We start from the raw sequence: 27,868 nt of genomic DNA on the forward strand, positions 1-27,868 counted from the left end.
ACTACGTCATTGCTCAGACATGGCACCCTGCACTCTATGTTTGAAATCTAATCTACTCAAATATTTGTCAATTGAGTTTTCTGTAACAACACTATGCTAAGTGTTGAGGGTGATGCAGAAAGCAGATGAAATTCTGTCTTCGATGGATCTCACACTCTAGAGATAGTTGAATACACAGAAAGTTTTTCCTCTTTAATTTTCCTTGTCTTCTCATTTACTTATCTACACTCTAAAATTCAGAAACTTCATTTTGAGATGTATTAGATATGAATTAATTTCTTTTGGTACAAACCCATTTCTTTCCTGGATTAAATGTAATAATATATTTTGACATCTGATGGTTCCAGAAAATCAATAAAACTAGTCGATGATTAATGTTTGACTGAAAGTGAAGGGAGAGGCTTCTGGGGAGATACTCAAGTTCCAGCAAGAGTCTCAAGAGCTGAATGGAAGAAAATAACTTTTAACAACTATTTTGCTATTCACTTACAGAGAGGTAAGCGCCGACATGTCCTAAATATGTCATAATGTATTTCTTCAAGAATGACAAAATAGGTGGTGGAGGTAAGATACTTGAGAAGTCAGTGGTCAAATTTACTCCTTGAGGAGTGCTATGTAGCATTGCTAAGATGGGAAGTTTATTCCTGGTATGACAAATTTTGCTTATGGAGCAAAATTTCTTAGGTGGTTTCTTTGCATTCATCTATCTTTCATAAATTTATTTGATGAAGTGGTTTTGGTTGAATTAAACTTGATAGTGAAAGAAAGGAAAGATTGAGTTTTGGTATGTTTAAATGAGTATTATACCCATTATTTGTGATTAAAATTTAAAGTGCCTAGCCTTAAGATGCTCTAGCTCTTGTATCCTAGAAATCAAGGTTGGAATCTCATTCTCACAAAGTGTCCTCTCAGATATAGTCTTCGAAAACTGAGCATTCTAACTACTTTGCAGAGAATAAGATTCAATTTAGTATTTTTAAGACTTTCTGGGACACAGCAGGGGAGGGAAAATGCATGAGAGAAAAGAAGCCTTTCTTAAAAGTACTAGAATGAGTATTGAAAACAGACAGACCTGCCTTCACAATTGGCAATTCAAGGCTTGATGTGTGTGTTTGTTGGCTTCTGATTCTTTTTTCAGCCTCACTCTTGGATGTACCATTTGCTAATGAGTTATTATTTTGAGTTGTCAAATTATGTACAGAATATCAGCATCTTCAAAGTTCTAGTCCTTGCCTCTGTTTCATTTTTTTTTTCTTTATTATGACTTTCTGGGGACAGATGACCTCTGTGATGGAAGATGTAGAGCCGAAGATTGGCAGGGCAATGCAACCTCTATTTTCTTGCCTTTATTTTTCTTCAAAAACTTAGCAAGTGAGGAATAGTTTAAAAGAAGAAGAAAGTAAATGTTTAGATAACAAAGAAAATGGACGACATTCATCTCCCATTAAGAAACAAAATGAGTCTTTCACTGAGTGAAGGTTTATCATGGATTACAAGGGTTGGACAGTGGGTTAGGCCGGATTCATCATTTACCAGTTGGCAGGCACTGAGCAAATTGCTTGAACTCTCTGAACCTTAATTTTCTCATCTATAAAATGGAGATACTTGCTTAACCATGTAATTGTGAGAGTAAATTAGATAATTGTGTAAAGAACTCAGTATGTTGTTTGGCACTTGATAGATGTTCAATGAATGTTAGCTCTCCTTTTCACGAGAAAGTTCAACTAAGTGATTCAGGCCAAATTGAGAAGTTGCTGTTTCATTCTCTAGGAAAAGAAAAACCAATAATGCTGCAATAATTATATCTTCTTTTGTACAAGAGAGCAACTAATTCTATGTTAAGAAAATTTGGTCCAACAATATAAGAGAATGATGAAACAATAGGGTTTTACTTTTTTTTAATCAGAGGCATTTAAAAGTCTCTCCGATGTTTCATATGTAAGTCTTCTGATGAGGTGTGAGTGTGGCATCCTTTGAAACTTGCTAAGATGACCCCTGGGAAAAGTCATCTTTGTTCAGGGTGAAGGATGCATTTCCCATACCTCTTCCCTTCTTTTATAGAAGGCAAAATATATCTTGGAGTAACTCAACTTCCTGTTCCATTGTCAAAGGAACTCTCTGGAGAGTGTGCACATACTTTTCTTCCATGGAAAGAGAGATGACCTTGAGAAGGAAAGCTGGGCATCATCATGCTACTTTCTCCAAAGGCTCACAAATAAGTGCTTTAATGGGTGGTAGTTTACATGGGTAGGAATATATAGATTTATTCATTGGCATTAATTTGCATTATTCAGAAATCCCTGGTGTCAAATTTAGAATGGTGCTAGTTTTTCTGTAGCCTATTTATTGATTAAACAATGAAAGAGGTACTAAAGTTTGTTAGAGGAATATCTATCTACCTATTTGTCACTTGTGAGAACAGACAGAAATGTTTACTTAGGTACAAAAAAATATTAATAAAAGCAATTAGTCACCCAGTGGTTGAGGTGTTAATTATATTAAAGTTGATTTTTCACTTATGCATATGTTATAGATCAAGCCATACTTGATTGTTATGTGTGTGGCACAAAGAAAACTTAATTTCTCTTAAAATACTCTGTAAAACTGACATATTGAATTCTCTCATCCATGATAATCTGAATCAATAATTTCTTTCCATATTTTAATTATTTTAAAACATTAGGACGTGTACTTCTTGATTAAGAAACAAAGAGAAATCATGATGATAAATTTGTGCTCTTAAACAATATTTAAACCAAAGGCAAACACATCTTCCTCATATAGAGGGTTCTATGCTTGGACTTGACAGTCAGATGACTGCCTTCCTCACCTCTCTGAGCTTACTTTCCTGCTCTGTAGGATGACAACAGGATCTACTTTATAGTTTCATTGTGATATTTAAATAAAATAAAAGCTAACTACATATTTTTTGTTTTAATTATAAAAAGCTAACTCATGAGTAGGATTTTTTTAGTGGTGTGGTGTCCATGAATAAACTAGAATTATGTATCCAGTTGCCATTTATGATTTAATTACTGAAATTAGAAAGTTAACCTGCCATACTTGAGCACAGCTGCACATTTTTGTCAGAAGAATCTTGCCTCAGAGTCACCCTATAAAGGAACTAGTATTTACTTATTAATACTAGTTCTCAATGTCTAAACCCCGTGAGATGGTACTTACCTCATAATGAATTTCAAAGTTCAGAATGTGTGACTTTATTATCTTGATAAAATACTCATCTGTACACTTTATAATACATGTAGAAATGTATGCTACATGAAAAAAACTTGGTCAAAAATAATTAAGCCATCTTTTGTTAGAAATAGTGATTCCTACCCTCCTCTTTAGGCCAGTGAAGGCCTTGTGATGGTCTGCTAGATCTGGAGGAAAGAAAGTTCTTTGCCTACCTCCTACGGGTACTGTCAAACTGCTTAAGACATCAAGGAAGCACCATGGCAGAATAGCCATCTGTTTTCCCCATAAGGGTGGTTCTCTTCTCTTTGACCTAGTCTTTTCGATGCTTCCATTCAGGGATGGGGCATCCTGTGTGACTTTGAGAGAGCTTCTCACCTCAGCTCCTTCTTCCCTTGCTCCCTCTCGGGTAGTGCTGGGTGGAAAAAAAGCCAGCCAGAAATAAATATTCCTCAGATCTTATCATTCTTCTCTTTGATAAGAATAAATGTGCCAGTATTTTTTTCTTTTGAATCATTTCTTATTTTTCAATTATAGTTGACATTTCTATAACGTATGAAGTGATAAATCTAGTACTTATCTGACACCATACATCATTATTACAGTATTATTGACTATAGTCTCTATGCTATACTTCATATACCCATGACTATTTTGTAACTATCAATTTGTACTTCTTAATTTCTTCCCCTTTTTCACCTATTCCCCTGACCCCCTCCCATCTGGCAACCATCAAACTGTTCTCTGTTTCTATTTTGTTTGTTTATTCTGCTTTTTAGTTTCCACATATAGGTAAAATCATATGCTATCTATCTTTTCCTGTCTGACTTATTTCACTCAGCATAACGCCCTCTTGGTCCATCCATGTTGTTGGAGATGGCAAGAGTTCATTCTGTTTTGGCTGAGATAGTCTTTCATATATACATATATATACATATTGACTTCTTTATCCATTCACTTGTTGATGGATACTTAGGTTGCTTCTCTAACTTGGCTATTGTAAATAATACTGCAAGGAACATATGGATACACATGTCCCTTCAAAGTAGTGTTTTCGGTCTCTTCAGATAAATACACAGAAGTGGAATTGCTGGGTCCTTCCTTGTCTCTTATCATAGCCTTTGTTTTAATGTCTTTTTTGTCATATTGTTACTCCAGCTTTTGTTTTCTTTTTTAGGTTTTATTTTCATGAAATATCTTTTTCCAACCCTTTCCTTTCCTTTCAGTCTGTTTATGTCTTTTAATCTGAAGTGGGTCTCCTATAAGCAACATATATAAGGGTCTTGTTTTCTTATCCATTCAGACATCCTATGTCTTTTGATTGGAGCATCTAATTCATTTACATTTAAAGTGATTATTGCATTTAAAGTGATTATTGCTAGATATGTAGTTTTTGCCATTTTTTTATTTATGTTTTTGATCTTTTTTTCCTTCTTAAATAAGTCCTTTTTTTTTCTTGTTATACTGGTTTAGTGGTGATGAACTCCTTTAGTTTTATCTTGTCTGGGAAGTTCTGTATCTGTCCTTTGATTCTATGTGATAGTTTTCCTGGGTATAGTAATCTTGGTTGTAGGTCCTTGCTTTTCATCACTTTGAATATTTCATGCTAAGCCCTTTTAGCTTGCAAAGTTTCTGTTGAGAAATCAGCTAACAGTCTTATGGGAGCTCCCTTATAGTCAACTAACTGCTTTTCTTTTGCTGCTTTTAAGATTCTTCTTTTGTCATTTTAATTATGATGTGTCTTGGTGTGGGCCTGTTTGGGTTTATCTTGTTTGAGACTCTGTGCTTCCTGGGCTTATATGTCAATTTTCGTCACAAGGTTAGAGAAGTTTCCATCATTATTTCTTCAAATAGGTTTTCCAATTCCTTGCTCTCGCTCTTCTCCTTATGGTATCCCTATGATGCGAATGTTGGTATGCTTGATGTTTTCCCCAAGGCCCCTTAAATATCCTCATTTTTTGGATTCTTCTTTTTGCTGATCTGATTGGTTGTTTTCTTCCACCTTGTCTTCCCAATTGCTGATTTGATCCTCTGCTTCAAATGATCTACTGCTTTTTTCCTCTATGTATTATTCATTTCAGTTATTGTATTCTTTATTTCTGATTAGTTCTTTTTCATGTTTTCTATCACCATTTTTATGTTTTCTATCTCTTTTGTTGAAGTTCTCATTCAGATCATTGAGCATACTTAGAACCAATGTTTTGAACAAGCATCTAGAAGATTGCTCATCTCCATTTGGTTTAGCACTTTTTCTGGAACTGTGTTTTGTTCTTCATTTGAGACACATTTCTTTGTTTCTCCATTTGGCCTCCTCCCTGTGTTTGTTTCTATATATTAGGTAGAACTGCTACATCTCCCAGTCGTGGTAGAGCAGCCTTATGTAGTAGGTGTCCTGTGCTGCCCCGTGGCATTGTCTCCCTAGTCACCTGAGCAGGATATTCCAGGTATGTACCTTGTATGGGTTGTGTGTGACCTCCTGTTGTAGTTGAGCCTTGGTGGCTGTTTGCATGTCAATGAGAGGGATTGATCCTCAAGCTGATTGGTTGTAAAGACTGGCTATGACTATAGTGGAAGAGGCATTGTGCAGCTGCTGACCTTATGGAGCAGGATTTTCTTTAATAGGGCTCTAGTGCCTGTCCAGTTTGCCCTTTGGGTGTATTGTTTGTGGAGTTTTGTTTGGTTTTATTTTAGTTTGTTTGTTTTGTTTTTTTGGTTCTATATATAAGTGAAATTATATGGTATTTGTCTTTCTCTGACTTATTTCACTTAGCATAATACCCCCAAGATCCATTAATATTGTTGCAAATGGCAAGATTTCTTTCTTTCTTTTTTTATGGCTGAGTAGTATTCCTGTGTGTGTGTGTGTGTGTGTGTGTGTGTGTGTGTGTGTGTGTGTGTGTGTGTGTATCAGTTTCTTTATTCATCCATGAATAGGCACCTAGGTTGTAACCCTATCTTGTCTCTTGGGAACAATACCTCAGTGAACAAAGGGATGCATATATCTTTTTGAATTAATATTTTTGTTTTCTTTGGATAAATAACCAGAAATGGAAAATCTGGATGATATGGTATTTCTATCTTTAATTTTTTTTTGAGATAAACACATCTATACACTTTACTTTTTAAATCTTCATAAGAACACTGCAAAGTAGACAGAGTTGTCTCCATTTTCGTAGGTAAAGAAACAGACCCGAGGAGAGGGTTCTAAATAACTCTACATAGCGATTTCTCACATTACATTTTATTTTTTATTTTTTATTTCATTTTTTTAATTAAGTTTATTGGGGTAACATTGATTAATACAATTATATAATTTTCAGGTGTACAATATAATTTGAGATCTTTATATTCTATTGTGTGTTTACCACCCAAAGTCCAGTTTCCTTCAGCTACCATATATTTGATCCCATTTACCCACTTTATCCTCCCCCTAACTCCCTATATTTGACCTCTTTTACCCCATCTACCTCCCAGCTCCTCCCCCACATCTTACCCTCTGGTAATCACTAGTCTATAGTCTATGTCCATGAGTCTCTGTTTGTTTGTCCTGTTCATTTGTTGCTTTTAGGTTTAAATTCCACATGTAAATGATATCATGTGACTTTCAACTTTTTCTGTCTGGCTTTTTTTGCTTAGTATGATTATTTCAAGGTCTATCCATGTTGTTACATCTCTTCTTATGGCTGAGTAATAGTCCACTGTATATATGTACCATAGCTTCTTTAGCCAATCATCTATCATAGGTCACTTCAGTTGCTTCCATGTCCTGGCCACAGTGAATAATGCTGCTATGAACATGAGTGTGTAAATATCTTTTCAGATATGAATTTTCAAGTTTTTGGGGTAAATACCCAGTAGAAGGATTGTTGGATCATATGGTAGATCAATTCTTAGTTTTCTGAGGAACCTCCATACTGTTTTCCATAGTAGTTGTACCAATTTGCAGTCCCACCATCAGCGTATGAGGGTTCCTTTTTCTCCGCATCCTCTCTAACATTTGTTATTACTTGTCCTGTTGTTTACAACTATTCTGACAAGTGTGAGATGGTATCTCATTGCAGTTTTGATTTGCATTTCCCTAATAACTAGGAATGTTGAGCATCTTTTCATATGTTTGTTGGCCATTTGTATGTCTTCTTGGGAGAAGTGCTGTTCAGGTCCTCTGCCCCTTTTTGATTGGATAGTTTTTTTGTTTTGTTTGTTTGTTATAGAGTTGTATGATATCTTTGTATATTTTGGTTATTAAGCACTTTGATTACTGATTCGATTTCGTTGGTGGTAATTGGTCAGTTCACATTTTCCATTTCTTCTTGACTCAGTCTTGAGAGATCGTATGTTTCTAGGAAAGTATCCATTTCTTCCAGATTATCAAATTTGTTGGCATATAATTGTTTGTCATATTTCCTTATAATCATTTGTATTTCTGTAGGGTATGTAGGTACTTCTCTTTCATTTCTGATTTTATTTATATAGGTCCTCTCTTTTTTTCTTGATGAGTCTGGATAAAGGTTTTTCAATTAGTTTATCTTTTAAAGAACCAGCTCTTGGTTTCAATGATCTTTGTATTGTTTTTTTGAGACTCTATTTTGTTTATTTCTGCTCTGATCTTTATTATTTTCTTCTTTCTACTCACTTACAGATTTGTTTGCTGTTCATTTTCTAGTTCTTTTAAGTGTAAGGTTAGATTGTTTATTTGAGATTTTTCTTGTTTCTTGAAGTAGACCTCTATGAATATCCCTTTGTAGGACTGCTTTCACTGTGTCCCATAGATTCTGAGTCATTGTGTTTTTGTTTTCATTTGTCTCTAGGTATCTTCCGATTTCTTCCTTGATCTCATCGTTGACCCATTCATTGTTGAGTAACATGTTATTTAGCCTCTGTGTGTTTTTTTATTTTCTAATTTTTTTTCTTGTAGTTGATTTTTAGTTTCATACTTTGTGGTCAGAAAGATGCTTGATATGACTTCAGTCTTCTTAAATTTGTTGAGACATGTTTTATAGCCTAACATGTAGTCTGTCCTGCAAAATGTCCCATGTGGACATGAGAAGAATGTTTATATTCTGCTATTTTGGGGTGAAATACTCTGAAAATAGCAATTAAATTTTATCTGGTCTAGTGTGTCATTTAAGGCTACTGAATCCTTGTTGATTTTCAGTCTGGCAGATCTGTCCTTTGGTGTCATGGCATGATCATGTCTCCTACTATGAGTGTATTACTGTCAATCTCTCCCTATATGTTGGTCATTAATTGCTTTATATATGTAGATGCTCCTATGTTAGGTACATATATATTTATTAGGGTTATATCCTCTTATTATATTGATTCCTTTATCATTATGTAATGTCCTTCTTTGTCTCTCATTATAGTGTATTTTGGCTGATATAAGTATTGCTACCCCAGCCTTTTTTAAATTTTCATTTGCATGAAATATTTTTTTCATCCCTTTACTTTCAATTTGTGTGTGTCATTTGATCTGAAGTGGGTCTCTTGTAGACAGCATATGTATGGGTTTTGTTTTCTTATCCATTCAGCTATCCTATGTCTTTTGATTGAAATATTTAATCTATGTATATTTACGATGATTATTGATAGTTACATAGATATTGCCATTTTAATATTCATATTTACGTGTTTTTCGCATTTTCCCTTAATATTTCTTGTAATATTGTCTTGTTGGTGATTAATTCCTTTAACTTTTACCTACCTGGGAAGCTCTTTACCTCACCTTTAATTTTAGTTGGTAGCCTTGCTGGGTAGAGTAGTGTAGGTTTAGGTCCTTATTTTTCATCACTTTGAATATTTCGTGCCAGTCCCTTCTGGCCTGCCTAGTTTCTTTTGAAAAAAAAAAAAATAGCTGACATTCTTATGGGAGTACTCTTGTAAGTAACTATCTGCCTTTTCCTTGCTGCTTTTAGGATTCTCTCTTTGTCTCCAACCTTTAGAGATGATGTATCTTGATGTGGGTCTGTTTGGGTTCCTCTTGTTTGGGACTCTTTGCTTCCCGGATTTATATGTCTATTTCCTTCACCAGGTTAGGGAGGTTTGTTGCCATTATTTCTTCAAATAGCTTCTCAATTGCTGCTCTCTGTATTCTCCTTCTGGTACCCCTTTGATGTGGTTGTTGGTACATTTGATGTTTTCCCAGAGGTCTGTTAAACTATCCTTATTTTTGTGGATTCTTTTTTCTTTTTGCTTCTTCCTGTTGGGTGTTTTCTGCCACTTTGTCTTCCAAATTGCTGATCAGTCCTCTACTTCTTCTAATCTACTTTTGATTCCTTCTAGTGTATTCTTTATTTCAGTTATTGTATTCTTTATTTCTGACTGGTTTTTCTTTATGGTTTCTATGTCCTTTTTTATACATACTACCTCTCCATTGAAGTCCTCACTGAGGTCATCTATTCTCCCCTAAGATTATTGAACATCTTTATACTCTGTGTCTCAGGTTAGTTACCTCCATTTCATTTAGTTTTTTTTTTTTCCCCCCCCTGGAGTTATCTCCTGTTGTTTCCTTGTGGCATGTTTCCTTGTTTTCTCATTTTAGTTGCCTCTCTGTGTTCATTTCTATGTATTAGGAATATTTGTTACATTTCCCATCGTTGGCTAGTTGGTCTTATGTAGTAGGTGTCCTATGTGACCCGGTTGTGCAGTCTCCCTGATCACCTGTGCTAGGGGTTCTGGACGTGTTCCGTGTGTGTTTGTGTATGTTCTCCTGTTGTAGCTAAGCCTTGATTGCTGTTAATATGTCAATGGATGGCGTTGACTCTGATGTTGACTGGCTGTGGAGACTGGCCATTCTCACAGGGTATGAGCTGTTGTGTGGGGGCTGACCTCATGGAGTGAGATTTGCCCTAGCAGTCTTGTGTACCTGTTGAGACCACTCTTTGGTTGTATCGCTTATTGGGCTAGGCAAGTGTTGTTCTGTTGTGGTCTGGCACCAGCCTTTGGGTGTGTTGGTTCTGTGGCCCCTTGGGAGGGGCTCCCATGTAGACCCAGTTCAGCCAGTTTATTTGCTCGAGGCTACCTAGTAGAAGATACAATAATCCGCAGATTAGCTGGATCTGGAGGCAAGTTGTAGAGAACACTCTGTGATTTGAGGTTGGTTACTCTCAGTACTGGGCTTGGGGCAGCTTAGCAAAAGGACCAGTTTACCTCAAGACCAAGGGCTGCCTGCCAGCTGCCCTTATGATTTCACAGCTGGAAGAGCCTTTGAGTGGTATGCAAATTGGATAGGGCTGAGACTCAGGGACTCACTAGGGTAAAGTGAATGAATTTCACCCAGCCAACACAGAGTCAGATTCCATGCTAGTGCTGAATCTGCAGCTTCCTGTAAAAATCTGAGATCACAGCAAGGCCAGCTTCTGTCCTCCTCATGCCCTCAGACCTCTGCAATCTGCTCAAGACATACTGCAGCTTGAGTCAGCACCAGTGGTTTGTCACCAAAAGAAATCATGGCAGAAAATTTCTAAATTTGATGAAAACTTTAAACTCACAGATCTAAGAATTCAAGGAAATCTAACCAGGATAAAAATAAACAGAGACCAAAGCGCATTAAAATTAAATAGGCGAAAATAGTGATTTTAAAAATCTAAAGTAGCCAGAGCAGGGGAGGAATGTGAAATGAAAAAAGAAAAATAGATAATTTGAAGAGTGTTCATCAAAACTATGCCAGCCAGAAAACAAAGAGTGCCATCTATCAAGTACCAAAAGAAAATCATTGTGACCCTAGAATTCTATACTCAGGAAAAATGTTCTTCAAAAATGAAAGACTAAATACTTTTCTATCTAATAATAAGGAGAGAGAATTTGTTGCCTAAAGATTGGCACTACAAGGAATGTTAAAGTTCTTTAGGAAAAAGGAAAATGAAACATTAATCTATATAAAAAATAGAGTACTAAAAATAGTAAATATTATAGTAAATATAAAAGACATTTTTCTCATTTAAAAATTTTAGAAAGATATCTGGTTGGTTAAAGCAAGCATATTAGCTATGACTTATATATGTAGATGTAAGTGTATGACAATAGCTCAAAGGATAGAGAAGGGAGATGGAAGTTTACTGTTGCAAGGCCTGTTTAATATGAAAAATGGTAGAATATTATTTGAAGATAGACTGGGCTAAGTTATATATGTATATTATAAATACTAGAGTGGTCACTAAATATGCAAAACAGAGAGGAATTACTAATAAATTAAAAGTTAAGATAGAATGCTTAAAGTATTCAAATGATCTCAAAGAAGCAGGTAAAGAACAACAAGGTAAAGAACAGATTTGACAAATAGAAAATAAATTTTATAATAATGGATATAAACATAAATATATTATAATTCTATTAAAAGGATCCTACCACCCCATTTAAAACAGATATTTTTAGACTAGGTAAATAAGCGAGACCCAACTATACTGTCAACAGATCCAATTAAATACCTCTGTGCAAACTATCTCAATTTTGTCTTCCTTCCTTGTTTCAACCAGATAACCAAAAAAATTGGTGTTTTGATGTTTATTTTTAGAAAGCAATAATATATATATTTTCCATAAATATTATCATCTATTGATTTGGATGTTTTAGAATGTTATATAGACATATTAGCATGTATCTTTGTCCATACATTTTAACCACTTAATATTTCATTGATGAATAAATTGTGATGTACATACATGGCTTTTCTTTTTTTCAAATTTTTTGCTGTTATTAGAAATGTTGTAGTAAACATTCTTGCTAGTGTTTTAAGTGTATTTGGATTGTTTCCGTAATTCATATAACTAGCAGTGGAATCGATGTTTCTGGTGTTTATGTATCTTAAATTTTACTAGATATTGCTGCATCATTTCTCAAAATACTCATTAATTACTGTTCTTATTTTTATTGCAATAATATATTCTCTTAAAAATTTCATAAGTGGCCTTACATATATTTTAGAGGTATTCATAGTATTTATAAATATTTTATTGCTATAGAAAATTATGATTTTTATATGTAGACTTCATATATAGTAACATTGCTGGGCTCTTATAAAGAAAATTGTACAGATTCTAATAATTTGACTACAGTTTCTTTTATCTGCCCTTGTGAGCCTCCTACCCCTGTCATATTATTTGAGATAATAACTTCTGTTTTCTGTTTCTTTCCAATACCTATGTCCTTTTTCCCCTTGTTTTATTATATTATCTAGATTTCTTAGTACAATGAATATTTTTGTCTTGTTTGTTGTTATCACTATTAAGGATAATCTTTTCTTTATCTGTTTGCTTCTCTATTAACAGAGTAAGAAAGCTTTTTCTATTCTTGTTTCCTTCCTCCCTCCCTCCCACCTTTCCTTTCTTCTTCATTCTCTTTTCTTTTTTCTCTGTTTTTAAAAATCAGGTATTGGATTTAACTTTTCTTTTTTGTGCATCTACTGAGGACTTCCGGTTTTTTCTTGTCCTTTAATCAGTGAACATGGAAAATATTGTTAATGTGTTGTCTATCTAATGTTATACAATCCTTGCATTTTTGTTATTAGCCCAGGTTCATCATCATTAATTTTGTTACTGTGATTGTACATACTGGATTTGGATTCTAATGTTATTCTTAAGATTTTTATCTTTCTTTATAAATGAGATTGGCCTATGATTTCTCATTCTCATAATGTCCTAGACTTTTTATTTTAAAGTTTTGTTAGCCTCATGAAATGAGTTGAGAACTGTTGCGCATACACACACACACACACACACACACACACACACACACACACACACGATGTAGCTTATAATAAGAATTATCTCTTCCTTGAAAGGTTAAAGAACTTACCTCTAAAACTATATAGTCTTGTCTGTTTTATGTAGTATGTATGTTTGTATCTTTTATTTTTAAGGGTAGATTTTTGAACACTGATTGACTTTCATTAATGATTATTTTTCTATTTAATTTTACTCTACCTTCTTAAGCTGCTATCAATAAGTCTGTTTTCTAAGAAATATATATTTTATCTTAATTTTCATATTTACTGACAAGGAGTTTTTCATGGTATCCTCTTGTTATATACTATTAATATTGGTGGAATATTTAGCCATCCTCTCTTTTTTATTTATAATGCTGAGATTTTCTTGCATCTTTTTCATATTTTATCATGACAGCAGTTCATGTTATTATTTTTCAAAGGATCAGCTTTTGTCTATTTCGTGATTATCTCATCACTTTTTCATCTTTGTTTTATATTTTATTTTTTATTGCTCTTAGTTTATTTTATCTCTCCTTGTAATTTGGAGAATTTTTTTCCCTAGAGTTTTCTTTTTAGTTTTTATTTTCAATATTTTGTCAATTCTATTTTCTTTCTTCTAAGTATTGTGTTAGCTGGATCCTATATTTCACTGAAGTATAATACAGCAGCATGCATATAACACAAGAGTATATATGGTGAATTTTCACAAAATGAACGCTCATATAACCAGAACCCTGATAATTTCTAGATATTTTAGTTGAAGTATTTTAATCTCTGTAGCCTATAATATTAGTGGAATTTGAAATTTTTAATTGCTTTTTTGACTATTTCAAATTTACATTTTCTATGTTTTTATTTGATAGCTTTAGTTTATTATTATTATTATTATTATTATTATTATTTTGCAAACCCGAATGCTCTTAAAAAGGCCAGTTTTCAAGCAGTACTTTGACATCTTTATAAATGAAATGCCTTATAAAAGGCATTAAGCATTTGATATAATAGGAATTAGGGAATAGGAAATGGGAGATAGAACTTACTACAATGTAGAATTTATGGTTTTCTTGCTTATGTTTTGGTTCATTTCTGGGATATCCTTTTCTCTATCAATTCTTTATTTTAGAAACATTTAAATATATTTTTTAGAATTGTACTTTCTTTTCTATTTTTATTTGTTTCTATATTGTAGAGTTATGTAAGTTAATAAGCTAGCATTTCTCCTCATTGCATTTCTCATGTTCTTATAATTTTAAACTCAATATTCTTTATTGTATTTCTCTGGTAGTATAATTTGGTGGTTTTATAAATTTGCAATTTGAATTATTGTTTGTAAATATAAGTTTTAATAACAATCTGTTTGAAAACTACCAGTCTGAAAAATTCTTATATTAGTAAAGTGGTAATGGAATAATTACATGGTACTTCAATATAATGAATGCACTTTATGCAAGTCTATAAAATTGGATGTATACTAGTTTTTGTATTTTTGTATCAATTTACTAATAAAGTTATATTTAAATATGTTATATAGTATTATGAAACTACTAGAAACAAAATAACAATAAAGGGGCAGTCTCATGGTTACCTTGAACTATTTATTTTACCTTATATATTTAAATTAAACTCACCTTAGTGAACATATCTTTCAATGGTTTTAAAAGATATATTTGAAAAGTATGTAGTAATAGTATTGGTCCTATCTTAATATACAAGGATGTGTTTATAGGCATAAAAATAATTACCCTTAACCTGAAACATATGCTCATGTATACTACATTTTTAAATTTGAGGGAAATTTAGGAATCATTTAAGAAGAGAAACAGCTTGACTTTGTCAAGGACATCCAGTCTTTTATTGAAGAGACATGGCTAAACTCAGGTTTTATGTCTTCTGGTTTATTTGTTTTCCTACTATGCTTGGATTTTGTCAAAGGGCAAATATTGAACATTTCTTGGAAACCATCTATGTGCCAAACTAGAACTTTTCTTTTTCAATTCACTATTCCTGAAGTAGTTAGCCAAAGAGAGAGAGAATGAAAGAAAACAAAAAAACCAAAAAACAAAAAAACAAATCTAGATTATTTTTTGCTCTCTGTAAATGGACTTAAGTGACTTTTCCAAGGATGTTTTTGTTGAATTTGGAAACCTAATTCTTGAAATAGATAATGCACGTTGAAATGACTAATAATTAGCGTAAGTAATGCTTACCATTAAACTAGATCAAGGAATTTTAGTGAGTTATATGTATATTTTACAGCTGGAAAGAGTGTAAGAATCATTGTTTTTAAATCTTAGATTAAGTGATGAATAGATATACATGTATATAATTTCATAATATAGATCTTGAATTCTGGCAATTTTTATATGCAATTTATTTTTTTATGTGTGAATATGTATATATAGTATGACTACATGTTTAAATAACACTTTTAGTCGATTGTTTAGAATCCCCCTTTTACCTCTTATAGTCAAAGAACCTTAATTTTATTGTTATCTACTTCTCCCACAAACAGCTATCCATATGCTTAGGGGAAACAGGCTTCATGGCTAGCATTAGGAATAGAACTAGTTGGCTTAAGAACAGTCTCATTTTCCTTATAATACAGTGTAAGGTGTAAAATTATGTGATTAGCATCTGTGAGGTATTTAATATTTGATGTTACTATTATTCTCAAGTTGGTTTACATCAGTACAAGTTAGTTAGTTCAAATAGGCTTTTGTCCATTGTTTCAGAGGTAATCTACAAGTTAAAAAAATTTGAGTATTAACTTTTTATTGCTAAATATTAAACAAAAAGTTAAATATGACAAATTTACATTGATAACAATGTTAGGTGTCTTACTGTGTCATAAGGTAGTTACAAATATAAATGTAGAAAGGGCAAAACTACAATGAATTGAGTGGTGCTGAATTGGAAATGAATTCACATCAATATGTATATTATCTACCTACCTCTGTCCACAGAGAAACAATATTACTCCATTAGCAATGAGCATATCTTGTCCTCAGATCTTGATTTATAATTAGTATTCCTCACTGAAGGGGAACTGGCCTTCTGGGAGAAGTGGCTGATTCCAGGGAATGACCAGGGAAAGTATAAAATGAACCTCAAATATTTTATTGTGCCAGAAAATAAGGAGATGCTTAAAAAATGATGTTAATATGTCAAAAGGACACAAATCACTGAAAGGTTCTTCCATTGGCTAATTCCAGGACAATTGGAGCATCAAAATAAACAAATGATATAAATGAATTGTAACGCTTTGACTAAAACAGTAATTTATGATTACATTCTATAAATACAAAAATGAATAAATAATTGAGGAAAATAATGCACTTTTTCATACAGTGGAATACCAACTAATAAATGTGGAAGGAATGATGAAAATAGAAAATCATTATTTAGCAACCATGTGAGTATAATTCAGTACAAACATGAATAAATGCTAAACTAGTAGTTTTAAATGTGATGAACAGGATATTTACATAGTTTTAAAGTACCTCTGCACCAAATACTTATTAATTACAAGGGGAAAAGACTAAATTCACAGTGTAGAAATCTGGCAGATATCACCTTAATCAAATGATCAAAGTTAATACCACCAGTTGAGAAAAACATGCAATGGGAAGAAAACAATATTGCTTTTGTGATATTGCTCCTGTGAGTTTAGTTAGAAAATAAATGAGGTAGAAATCAGTATAAAACAAGCCAGTCATAGGGAAAAATGAGAAATTCAAGTTGGTCATGCTCAGTTAGAATGAAGCTAAATGTGTGATGAAAGTCAAGGCTAAGGATGGAGATTACACACACACTCACACACACACACACACACACACACACACATTCATTCAAGGGAATGAGGAACCTTGGGAGAACATATGTGAAATAGATATACTATGAGAGATTGGGAGCACCAAAGTATAACAGGCAGATTGAGGAAGAGTGCTTATGAATGGAGTCAAGAAGAGATCAAGGTGGTGGAGGAGGAGAATCATGAGAGTGCTGGTTTGGAAACCAATGGCTAGAATTTCAAGATCAGGTGATCAGTAGTGGCATGCGTCACAGAGAGGATTCATAAATAAAGATAGTTTGTCCCATAGCACAATGTGATCTTGTGATATTCTAATATCTGCAGCAAGTATTGTCTAAAATAATCATGTTTTCTTAACTGTCAGTATTCTAGAATTGCCATTCTTTCCTTGTATTGCAACACTTTATGAATGACAAAACTAATTGAGCTACAGTGTGTAGTGAAAGTCCTTGTGTGCTTTATAGTAGGACAAGAGTATATCTCAGTTGGCCCAAGATAGTCCTGGTTTATACTTATTGTCCTCGTGTCATAGGATCCCCTTTCATTCTCAAAAGTGCCCTGTTGGACTGTATTCTAGGTCTCTGTTGACAGAATATTACTTTCATATCTAAAGCTAGGGAACTTATTGGTAAGCATGTCTCTTAGCCAGTTCTTGATATCTTTTATTCATCAACCAGATGCTTTTCCCCTTCCCTTATAATCCTTCTGAGTCAGCTTTCTAATAATCCCTTTGTTTCAACAAACTTTATATGAAACTAAGACTTCATGGGATATCAATATGCAAAATTTGAAACATTAGACAAGTAATATTGTAAACCTGCCATATTCAAGTAAGTTCCTCCTTTACAGATTGGTAAGCTACATGTAGAAACTCCAAAAAGCTTTGTAATAGTAAAAACAGAGTCTGCAGTTTTATATATTTGGTACCATATTATTGTAACCTTTAGAAACTTTTGGAAGTATGGTTTACATAAAAAATAACCTTTATTTGAAAGATAATGTAATTTATGTCATTAATGACTTTTTAAATTAACTACTAAAAGTTATATTATTGGCCAATCCTTACTTAACTGACCTATCTCCTTTTGCAAATATAATACAAGAAATTAACAAGTACATTTCCCATTTTGCCTAATTTGAACCCTGGTAAATAGTAATGATCATTTTTTTTTTTTTTTTTTGCTTAGGAAAATGAAAAGAGAAAACTTAAAAAAAAATTCTCTTTTCCAGATTTGAAATGCCTATTCCTCTGACAATCGTGCAAAGTTCAGAATTTTAAAATGTAATTCCACAGGGCTGAGCTAAAGCAAAAACCCTTGCCCCCAAGGATGAGCATTATTGATGGTACATGCAAGACAGCCTTTTGTCTATTCTGGGCAGTATAAATTTAATGTGTTGTTTTCAAGTATGCCTTGTGTCCAGATGCCACAACAATCTGTGCATTAAAAAGGCATTAAATAGGAACAGACTGGGCAAAATGGCATAGAGGATAGAAGCTTTGCTAATCTCCTCTGAGACTATATCGAAGTTGAGATGGAAACATGGAGCAAACAGCAAGAGAGTCACCTGGGGCTCTAGCTGAACAGAAGCTCTGCAACTAGAGAAAGAAATAAGAAATTGCCCTAAATGGTAGGAAATAAAAGGGAGCTAAGATAAGGGTGCCTGGTCCCTAACTGCCGAGTGGGACAGAAGCTACAGCAGTGGCAGCCAGTAGCTGCAGACACCTCTTCAAGAGGCAGTGTCTGCAAGCAGACTTTCATGGTTACAGACCTGCTCGCTCTGAGCACCAGCATAGGATCGGGGAATACCAGGGACTTACATGGGGACACTAAGTTGTCAGAGCGAGGGCCCAAGGCAATCCTTTCTACAAGACAGAAGTGCCGGTAGTACCCATTGCACCTCTGTTGAACCCTCTCCCTTCCCAGTGTGCAGACTCAGCACTGATATAGCTGAGACATCATCATACTGGATATTAGAGGTCACTCCGCCCAGAGGATTCCTTGAAACTCTGCTTCCCTCAACTCACGACCCCACCCAAGCAACATTCAGTAGTGTCCTCAGTGAGTCCTGTGCCACTTGCCAAGACTCACGTTGGTGGCAGCTGATCTTGGTTTCTGGCATTGCCTCTTGAGGCAACAATAAGCATAGCATCTGTGAATTGCTTGCTGATTCTTAACAGGTGGCCCCAGAGGGACACAAGCTGCTGCTGAGCCCCTCTCAAAACTATGCTACTGGACACCTACTACACTAAGCCACACTAATAAGACCAGGGGATTTAGGAGCTTTGCTTAGTACATAGAAGCAGACACAGAAAGGCAACCAAAATGGGAAGATGAAGCCAAAACCATATGAAAGAACAGAACAGACATCAAGGAAAAATGTATTCAAGCAATCTCACAGATACAGAATTCTAAACACTGGTTATAAAGATGCTCAGTGAACTTAGGAGAAGTGTAGACAAACTCAGTGAGAACTTTAACAAAGAGATAAAAAACAAAAAAAATGGAAATGGAAATTATAAAAGAGAACCAGTCAGAAATGAAGACAGACTGCATTATCTGAGATGAAGAATATATTAGAGAGAATCAACACTGTAGGTGAAGAAAAGGATGGGGAAGCCAAGGAGACCCAATCAGAATGACAAGAAAAAAAAGCCAAGACTATAATAATAAGTTCAGGAGCCTATAGGACAAAATTAAATGTAAAAACATCCGTGCCATAGGCGTACCCCAAGGAGAAGAGAAAGAACAAGAAGTCGAAAAGCTATTTGAAGAAATAATGATGGAAAACTTCCATAACCTGGTAAAGGAAATAGACACACAATTCCAGGAAGCTCAGAGAGTCCCCAAAAAGAGGAACCCTAAAATGCCCACACCAAGACACATCATAATTAAAATGCCAAAGGTTAAATACAAAGAGAGAATCTTAACAACAGCAAGAGAAAAGCAGTTAGTTACCTACCAGGGAGCTATCATAAGACTGGCAGCTGATTTCTCTAAAGAACCTTTTATAGGATGGAAGGATTTGGCACAAAATATTCAAAGTTTTGAAAACCAGGGATCTACAAACAAGAATACTTTATCCAGCAATGCTATCATTTAGAGTCGAAGGACAAATAAAGAGCTTCTCAGATAAAAATAAGTTAAAGGAATTCATCAATACCATGCCAGGTTACAGGAAATGTTGGAGGGACTTCTTTAAGGGGAGGAAAAAAAAGTATCAAAAACAAGAATAAAGAATGCTAATAACTACATTCCTATCAACAAGTACCTCAAATGGAAAAGAATTAAGTGCTCCAACCAAAAGATAGAGTGGCTTAATGGATAAGAAAACAAGACCCTTACATATTCTGCCTACAAGAGACTCACTTCAGATTAAAAGACACACGCAGACTAAAAGGAAAGGGATGGAAAAAGATATTGCCTTGATGGATCTAGGGGATATTGCACTGAATGAAATAGGTTGGATAGAGAAAGATGAATATCACATGATTTCACTTACACGTGGAATGTAAAGAACAAAATAACAACAACAAAAGGGGAAACAAACTCATACGGAGAATATTTTGATGGCTACTAGATGAGAGGTTGGGTTGATGGGGGTGATGAAAAAGGGCAAAGGTATCAAGAAGTACAAATGGATAGATACAAAATAATCATAGAGATGTAAAGTGTAGCATAAGGAAAACAGTCGACAATGCTGTAAAAAACATGTAAGGTAGAAGAGGGGTACCTGATTTAGTGGGGTGACCACTTCATGAATTATATAGATCTAATCACTATGCTGTGCAACTGAAAACTAATATATTATTGTATGCCAACTATATTTGAAAAAAATTGAACTGTACAATGTAAATATGAACAACTAATTGTCTATTATACTTTATTAAAGCTGAAGGGAAAGGCATTAAATAAAAGTAAGTAAAATATTTGTGGGTATTTTTTGTGGGAGCAGGGAATTATGTTTGAATCAACAAATTCTATTAGGTTTCAGGAAAAATGAGTGCATTCTTTTCTTATAGCAATTATAAACATTTTATAATAGAGATTATGATATTCTTCTACCCTCAGCACCTACCGCATACCTACTTCTTTCTCTATATTACCTATTTCTGTTAATGACATTAGTGTCTGTCTAACCCAGTATTTTGCGAAATGTGGTCCATGAAACAACTGAGTTTGAAAACCCTGGCAGGGAGTTGGTGCTTGTTTAAAATGCAGCTTCATTGGCTCCTGCCCAATCTTACTGACTGGGTATCTCTGAAGAGTGAGGCCTGGGAATTGGTATTTTAATTATTACACACTTTTAAAAGCATAGTTATTTTCAGCTTTTCCTGTGCCTCATATCCCCTATCTGGCTGTTCCTAAATTCTAAAAAGTTAAATACCAGATATCATTTCCTTTCCACTCGCTGCATTGCTCCCTCAATAGTTTGCCTTTGGAACGTAACTAGATTTTTTTTTTTTCATGCTTATTGATTATCTTCAAATCTCTCAGTCTTTCTAATCTTATTAAAAGGTATCTGATTTGGTTACCTCACTACACAATGCCTTTTTATAGTTTCCTATTGATTTCAGAAAAAGTATAAAGTTTCAGATGATCAATGAAAACTTCCACAATTTAGTCATACTGACCCATTCAGCTTCCACCAAAAGATCTCATAGTCCCTGCTCAGGCCTCGCATCTACTTCCAGCGGTATTTCTCAAATGCTAGCACACAGAATTACCTATGAGTGTTTTTTAAAAAGTAGTGGTTCTCAAACATTAATGCCCCCCCCAAAAAAAAAACATAAAAAACTGGAAATTCATGAATCATAGCCCTTGAAATTCTGATTCAGTAGGACTGTGATGGGGCCCAGGAATGTACATTTTAAAAAGCATCCCATACAATTCTGATGCTGGCGATAGATGGATCACATTTTGACAAATGCTGATCTAGAGCTTCTAGTCACTCCTGGTGAATCGGTTTGCCTAACTATACTCTTGAGGCCTGAGTTTTCCCTCTGAGATTCTGGTTTCCAGCCAGCTCGCCCTTTCCAGAGGGACTAGGATTTCCCCATTTTACCCAGGCCACAGCTGAATCCTGAGAGGTCTGAATACTCAATGCAGGACTTAGTACTTTGTACTTTTGAGATAAGCTAGTTCAAGATATTACACATTCCTGTTACCTTTATTCACTGTCCAAGATGACCCATTTGGCCGTTTGTCTTCCCCTCAACCCTTGTGCCCATATTATTCTGTGTTTTTTAAATTTATTTATTACTTTTTTCATGGAGCAATCTCTTGATTTTTCCTTCCCTCCATGTGTGTGTGTGTGTGTGTGTGTGTGTGTGTGTGTGTGTGTGTGTACCCCTCTTGAACCCCATCCATCCTCAAGCACTTCAGTGATTATTACTTTTACCTCTTGACATTGAAATCTGATTCTCTCAGACATACCATTTCCCTAAAGCCATCTTAAGTGGAAACTGTTCACTCTCCACACACCTGTGAATCAAGAGGCTGTTATTTTTTTATTTTTATTTCTATATTGCCACCTTCAGATAATTTACTTTCCCATACATATAAAAATAAAAAAGACAAATGAAATGAACAAACAAATAAACAAAAAATATTCCCGTTCCTTTGTGGTTTATTCTATTTGGCTATAGTGCATTCTACTGCATTCTACCTCTTTTTACAGTTATCTGTGGACATTCAGGTCACTCCTTAGTTTTTCTAACTTATAGTCTTTCTTTTTTCCCTAGGCCAAATCCCACCACCATCCTGCATGCCTTTACTATTCACATGTATGATACACTTATTATCCTGGTCTCTTATTTCCTTAACTTATCTGCCATAGATTTTATCACTGGTCACCTTGAATCATAATCTGTTTCATCTCTATAATAACATCAATTCCTCACATTTTCTATGTTTTTCTCTAGTACTCTCAATACTTTGGTTATTTGACCTCATCCCAATCTTTAAATTGAAAAATTGATCTACTTTTGACTTAACTCTAAACCCTTTGCTCTCTTCACTTCCTTCTCTAGCTTTAGACTCTGGTACATCACTTCACCCACTTTTTATAGTATCCTAAATGTCTTTGCCCTACTGCCCTGTCATGCCTGTCTGGGAAAATGTAAAATTTGTTTAATTCAGCTGTCTACCCCTTCCCTGTGCCAGCAATAAGTGCTGAGCAGTCAAAAAGAAATATGCTATTTGCAGTCATGAAGTTTTCTGCTATCATGGTTACCAGATTAATTTGGTCTCTTAGTGTTTCCCATTAATCCTGTTTTCCCTAGACAACTCTTACCATTACTCCACAGTATAAATTCCAGCCTCTGTACTCAAATCTCCAAACTTTCCACCTTCCATTTCACTTTTAGGAAATAATCTTGCTTTCTACTTCATAGTGAAAGTAGAAGTACCAGGTAGAGCTCCATCTACTTTGGGCTACCAAACCTCAAATCTTACTTTTATTTTCACCCATCCAATTTTTCTCTTTCCTGTCAAAGTGCAAGAGGTAGTCTGCTATGATTATTCTCTTAGGTCTATACTGAATTCTCTTTCTTCCTACCTATTTGGAAACCTCAATCATGTTCTACTTTTTTTCTGGTATCTTCACCCCCTCACTTTCCACTGGCTCCTTCCACTTATTTTGGCTGACTCAAATTTCCATCTATATTCAAAAACAAGCCCTCAAAAGTAAAACAAAACAAAGCATTAAAAAAATAATTCTGTCAACTCAGTTCTTTACATACTATCCTGTCCCTCTCCTTTCTTTTCTTTTTATTTATTTTGTAATTCATTTGTCTTTACTTTTCACCTTTGCTTTCTCACCTCTTATTTATTCCTTAGCCCATAGGGAATAAGTGTTTCAATGTGCATGTTAGAGAAAGAGTGGGGATTATCATTGTTAAATAACATTATAAAGACCCATAAAACTGAAGAACGTCCATTCAGCTTAGGTCTGAATGAGTCATTGCTTCTTTCACTCAGAGTAGTATTTTTGAGATTTATCTCCATTGTTAAATATTATTGGTTTCTTTGCTGGGTAGTATATTATGCTGTGTGAATAAATCACAGTTTATCAATTCTTCTGTTGATCAGTATTGGAGCTATTTCCAATTTTTGGCTGTTATTAATAAAGATGTTATGAATATCCTGTACAAAGCTTCCCCCCCCGCAAATGGGCATTCATATTTATCTCTCTTAGATAAATACCTAGGCGTGGAATTGCTGGTAGTTAACTTTGTAAGAAATTGCTAAACAATTTTCCAAAGTGGTCGTATGATTTCACATTCCCTTCAACAATGTTTGAGAGTTTCAGTTGCTCCCCATCCACCTGATATTTCATATAGTAAATCTTCATTTGAATCATTCTAGTAGGTAGTGATATCTCAATTCTAATTTTAATTTGCATTTTGCTGATTACTAATGGTATTGAGAACTTTTCATGTGCTTCTTTGCCATTTGTATATCTCCTTTGGTGAAGTTTCTCTTCAAGTCTTTGACTCATTTTTATTGGGTTTTGTGTCTTATTGAGTTCTTCATACATTCTGAATGCAAGTTCTTTTGTCAGATACAGGTATTATGAATGTTTACTTCCTGTCTACAACTCATCTATTTATTTGCTTACTGGTATCTTTTGATGAACAGAAACTAATTTTAATAAAGCCCAATATATCCTTTCTTTTTTTTTTTTTTTTTGCTTTTATGATCTATAATATCTGTGCTCTCTATAAAAAATATTTGCCTACCCCAAGTTTGTGAAGACAATTTTTTCCCCCTGGTAGCTTTATTGTTTTAGTTCTTTTTTCAGATCTATGATCTATCCTCAATTTATTTTTATGTGTGGTCTGAAATAAGGGTTCAGGTTTTTTGTTAGTTTTTTTCCCATAAGGATATACAGTTGTTCCAGCACTATTTGTTGATACCGTATTCATTTTATTTCATAATATGGCTGAAGGGTGAATTGCAATGACTATGATTACTTTCCTGGAACACAAGTTTTTGGGGTTACACAACAAATCTTCTGTAGTTACTTTTCTTATGAATTTTTGTGTCGGTGTTGCTAGTGATCAGAATTTAGAAATCCCCTTTTCACATATTCAAGTTTTTACATATTCTTTCTGCAGCTATAAAAGAAATAGATTTGGTGAGGTAAAGATGAAATGGTCACTTTGCTTCCTGAAAACATTAGGAAGACTACTATTTATTTTTCCAGTTTTATATAATATCAATTTATTCATCTTTTTAATGATTTATCTCAATCATCTCAATATGTAATGACATATACTATGTACACATAGTTCACTTGGATGCTGTACCACACTTTGATAGTCTTTCAAATTAGCTATTTTCTTCACATTTTAAATATGGAGAATTATCTCTAGAGATCTGAATTATGTACCCTTGCTTGAAATATTAAAATGTAGATTCTACAAGTGGGAAAATATGGAAGTGACATTTAAAGTAAATTGAAGAACATGAGTAAGTTCATGAAAATGTGAATGAGCCTGTCAAAATCATGGAACTAAAAGCTGGATTTTTGGTGCATTAGAACATTAGTAGGGAATGAATAAGAAACCTGGGTCATTAATGGTTCTTTATACTAAGGATTTTTGCTTTATCTAGGAAATAGGCCATCATTTGAATGAAGTATGTTAATTACATGATCAGTTATGAATTTTTAAAACATTACTTTGGAAACAATGAATGCATAATAAGATCAGGGATTAGTGTCTTCTTTATTCACTACTTTATTCTTCCCAACATCTAGCATGTGGTTGTATTTTAATGATTGGTTTTCAATCATGATCCAGCCATAACCAAATATTTTTTCTGCCTATTTATAACTTCATACTTAAGTAAGAATTTTCTTAAGTAATGGTCTATGTTTTAGCCTTAAAAACTGAGATTATTACTTTTTCTGGAGTTGTGGGTTGTGGGTTTTTTTTCTTTTAATTACCTGTTTTTTAATGTTTGTATTTTAATGTCACAGTCTGGATTGAATGCTTTTTCTGGAAGCAGGACTATGTGCTTCAGGTTTTTCTTTTATTTCTTTACTCGTTCTTTCTAGATTTCATAGAAAATGTATAAATGAGCAACAAAATAACTTGGTCAAAATGTGATTGACTATAATTCTATAATTCTTTGTTTTTAAAGGTGATATATTATGCCTAAAAATACATGTGGTAAATTGCTGTATAGTTTAAGAAAGGATATTAAAAACAAAATGCTCTGATATTGTCTTGAGTATAGAGTTTTAATTAAATAAAAAATTAATTATGAAATATTTTAATATTCTATTTAGATATTAAATAAAATTAGCATTTTCTTACTTAAGTATGTGTTATCAAGTTTCAAGAATGTTAAAAACTTCTCTGATGATTTAATTTGAAATTCTTACAGCAAAATTCATAAATAATAAATATTATCTTATTAATCCATATTTTAGTTTAGCTAGATCTCAGAGCAAGTTAGCTCCTCAGAGAATGTAGTGTTCTTTATAAAAGAAGGTGATGAGATGTACTCTCCAAGGAATTAAATTGTGAAAACAGTCTTGATATTGTACATGCTAATATAAATCTGTTATTCCCCTTTCCACGTCTATCACAATACATTTTAAATTGTGGCTAATCTTGTATGCAAATAGCTGTCTTATTAGAAATTGAAGCTGTATGTGCTAATGTCTCCCTGGATTTCTTGGGAGTTTGCTAACTATCAAAACAATAAAAATAAGTGGTGATTACTTGCAAGGCTTTGAAGAACAAAGAAAAGTCAGAACATTTTAGAGGTCCTAGATGTCTGAGGCATTGACAGTTTGCACCTTACACATGAATGGATATCTCTTTAGTTCATTTAAAATAGCCTTAATGTTTTTATTAGGAAAGTAAAAGTTTTTTACCTTCTTGTGTTTGTTGCAGCTAATAAAATGTGAATCACTTGTACATGTGTGTTCTCTAGGCACTTTTGTTTCAACATTTGGTAGAATGTAATTTTGCTTAAAGAATAGAATATGACAATTTCAAAGACAAAAATAAAATTTAAATTTTCAACATTGCAATTAGGGATTACCCATCACTAAAAAGAAGAAAAAAATAGGAACAAAAATATAAAACATGTTTCTTTTTAATGTATTTCCTCAGGTGATCTGAAACAATAGGATCAGAAGAGAGAGGAACATCTCTTAATGTGTTCTTTGTCTCTCTTTCTCTCTCTCTCTCTTTTTTTTTAAACTAAAAAGTCTTAATGGACCTTTGTTCTTCAACACCTTTTTCACTTTTATTTCCTACTATTTGGCTTTTAGAATTTGATTTTTCCAATCTCGTTGTCTCCAAATTATTGAGTTCTGTATTCCCTTATATTTTTGCTTAAACACTGCTCTCATTTCTTGTCTGACCTCATCTTTATCTTGTTCTAGAAGCAATGAGAAACAACTTCCAGGCACCAATCTGGGGAACACGTAGGTTTGTAATAAATACACCCCACAAATGTATAATGACTCAATCATAAAAAAGTTCATTCCTTTTTAAATAGAATACGTAGATGGTATACAAGTTAGAGAGAGTACCCTCCTCCAGCCCAGGCTGACCAAGGTTCTGTGTTCCTACAAAGGTACCCCTAGGGTTTCTCTAGGGATCATTTCCATTCCAGCCAATTAGAAAGGTAAAGAGAAAGCAGGATTTAACAAGAGAGATTTTTAATGCTCAGGTCTGCAAGTGATACACATCGCTTCCATCCGCACTTTCTTGACAAAAATTCAATTACATATTTGAACCGAAGCTAAGAAATACAGTATAACACTATGCAGGAAGAAAAGGAGAATATGGATTTTGATGAGTAGGTTGTCTCTGCCACAATATTTAAACTCAATAAGAATTACAGGATTTGAAAGATGTCTATTAAATAAAAAAGTACATATAATGTATGTAGTAAGTATGAGAATATTAGTAAATTGTAGTAGTTTATACTGTGTACAAAAAGAGGCAGAACTAGAACTCAGATTCCTGCACTTTTATTACCTGTGTCATGTTTTTTAAAACAAAATTAAAAATACCTGAGATTCAAACTTTAGCCTTATTGTATGGCATAGTAGGTAATTGGAAGAAACATACTATTAAAAGTATGCATACAGCCCCAAACATCTGAATAAATAGTACATGATTTTCACAT

General features: G+C 33.8%; 1 protein-coding gene across 6 annotated transcripts in view; it reads left to right on the plus strand.

The window, feature by feature from the left end:
• Positions 1–27,868, plus strand: part of TRIQK (triple QxxK/R motif containing) — a 97,128-nt gene that overhangs the window by 32,898 nt on the left and 36,362 nt on the right. The gene's annotated exons all lie outside the window — the stretch shown is intronic.

Source organism: Pteropus vampyrus, unplaced genomic scaffold (genome assembly GCF_000151845.1).
Source record: "Pteropus vampyrus isolate Shadow unplaced genomic scaffold, Pvam_2.0 Scaffold572, whole genome shotgun sequence".
NCBI classification, from domain to species: domain Eukaryota; kingdom Metazoa; phylum Chordata; class Mammalia; order Chiroptera; family Pteropodidae; genus Pteropus; species Pteropus vampyrus.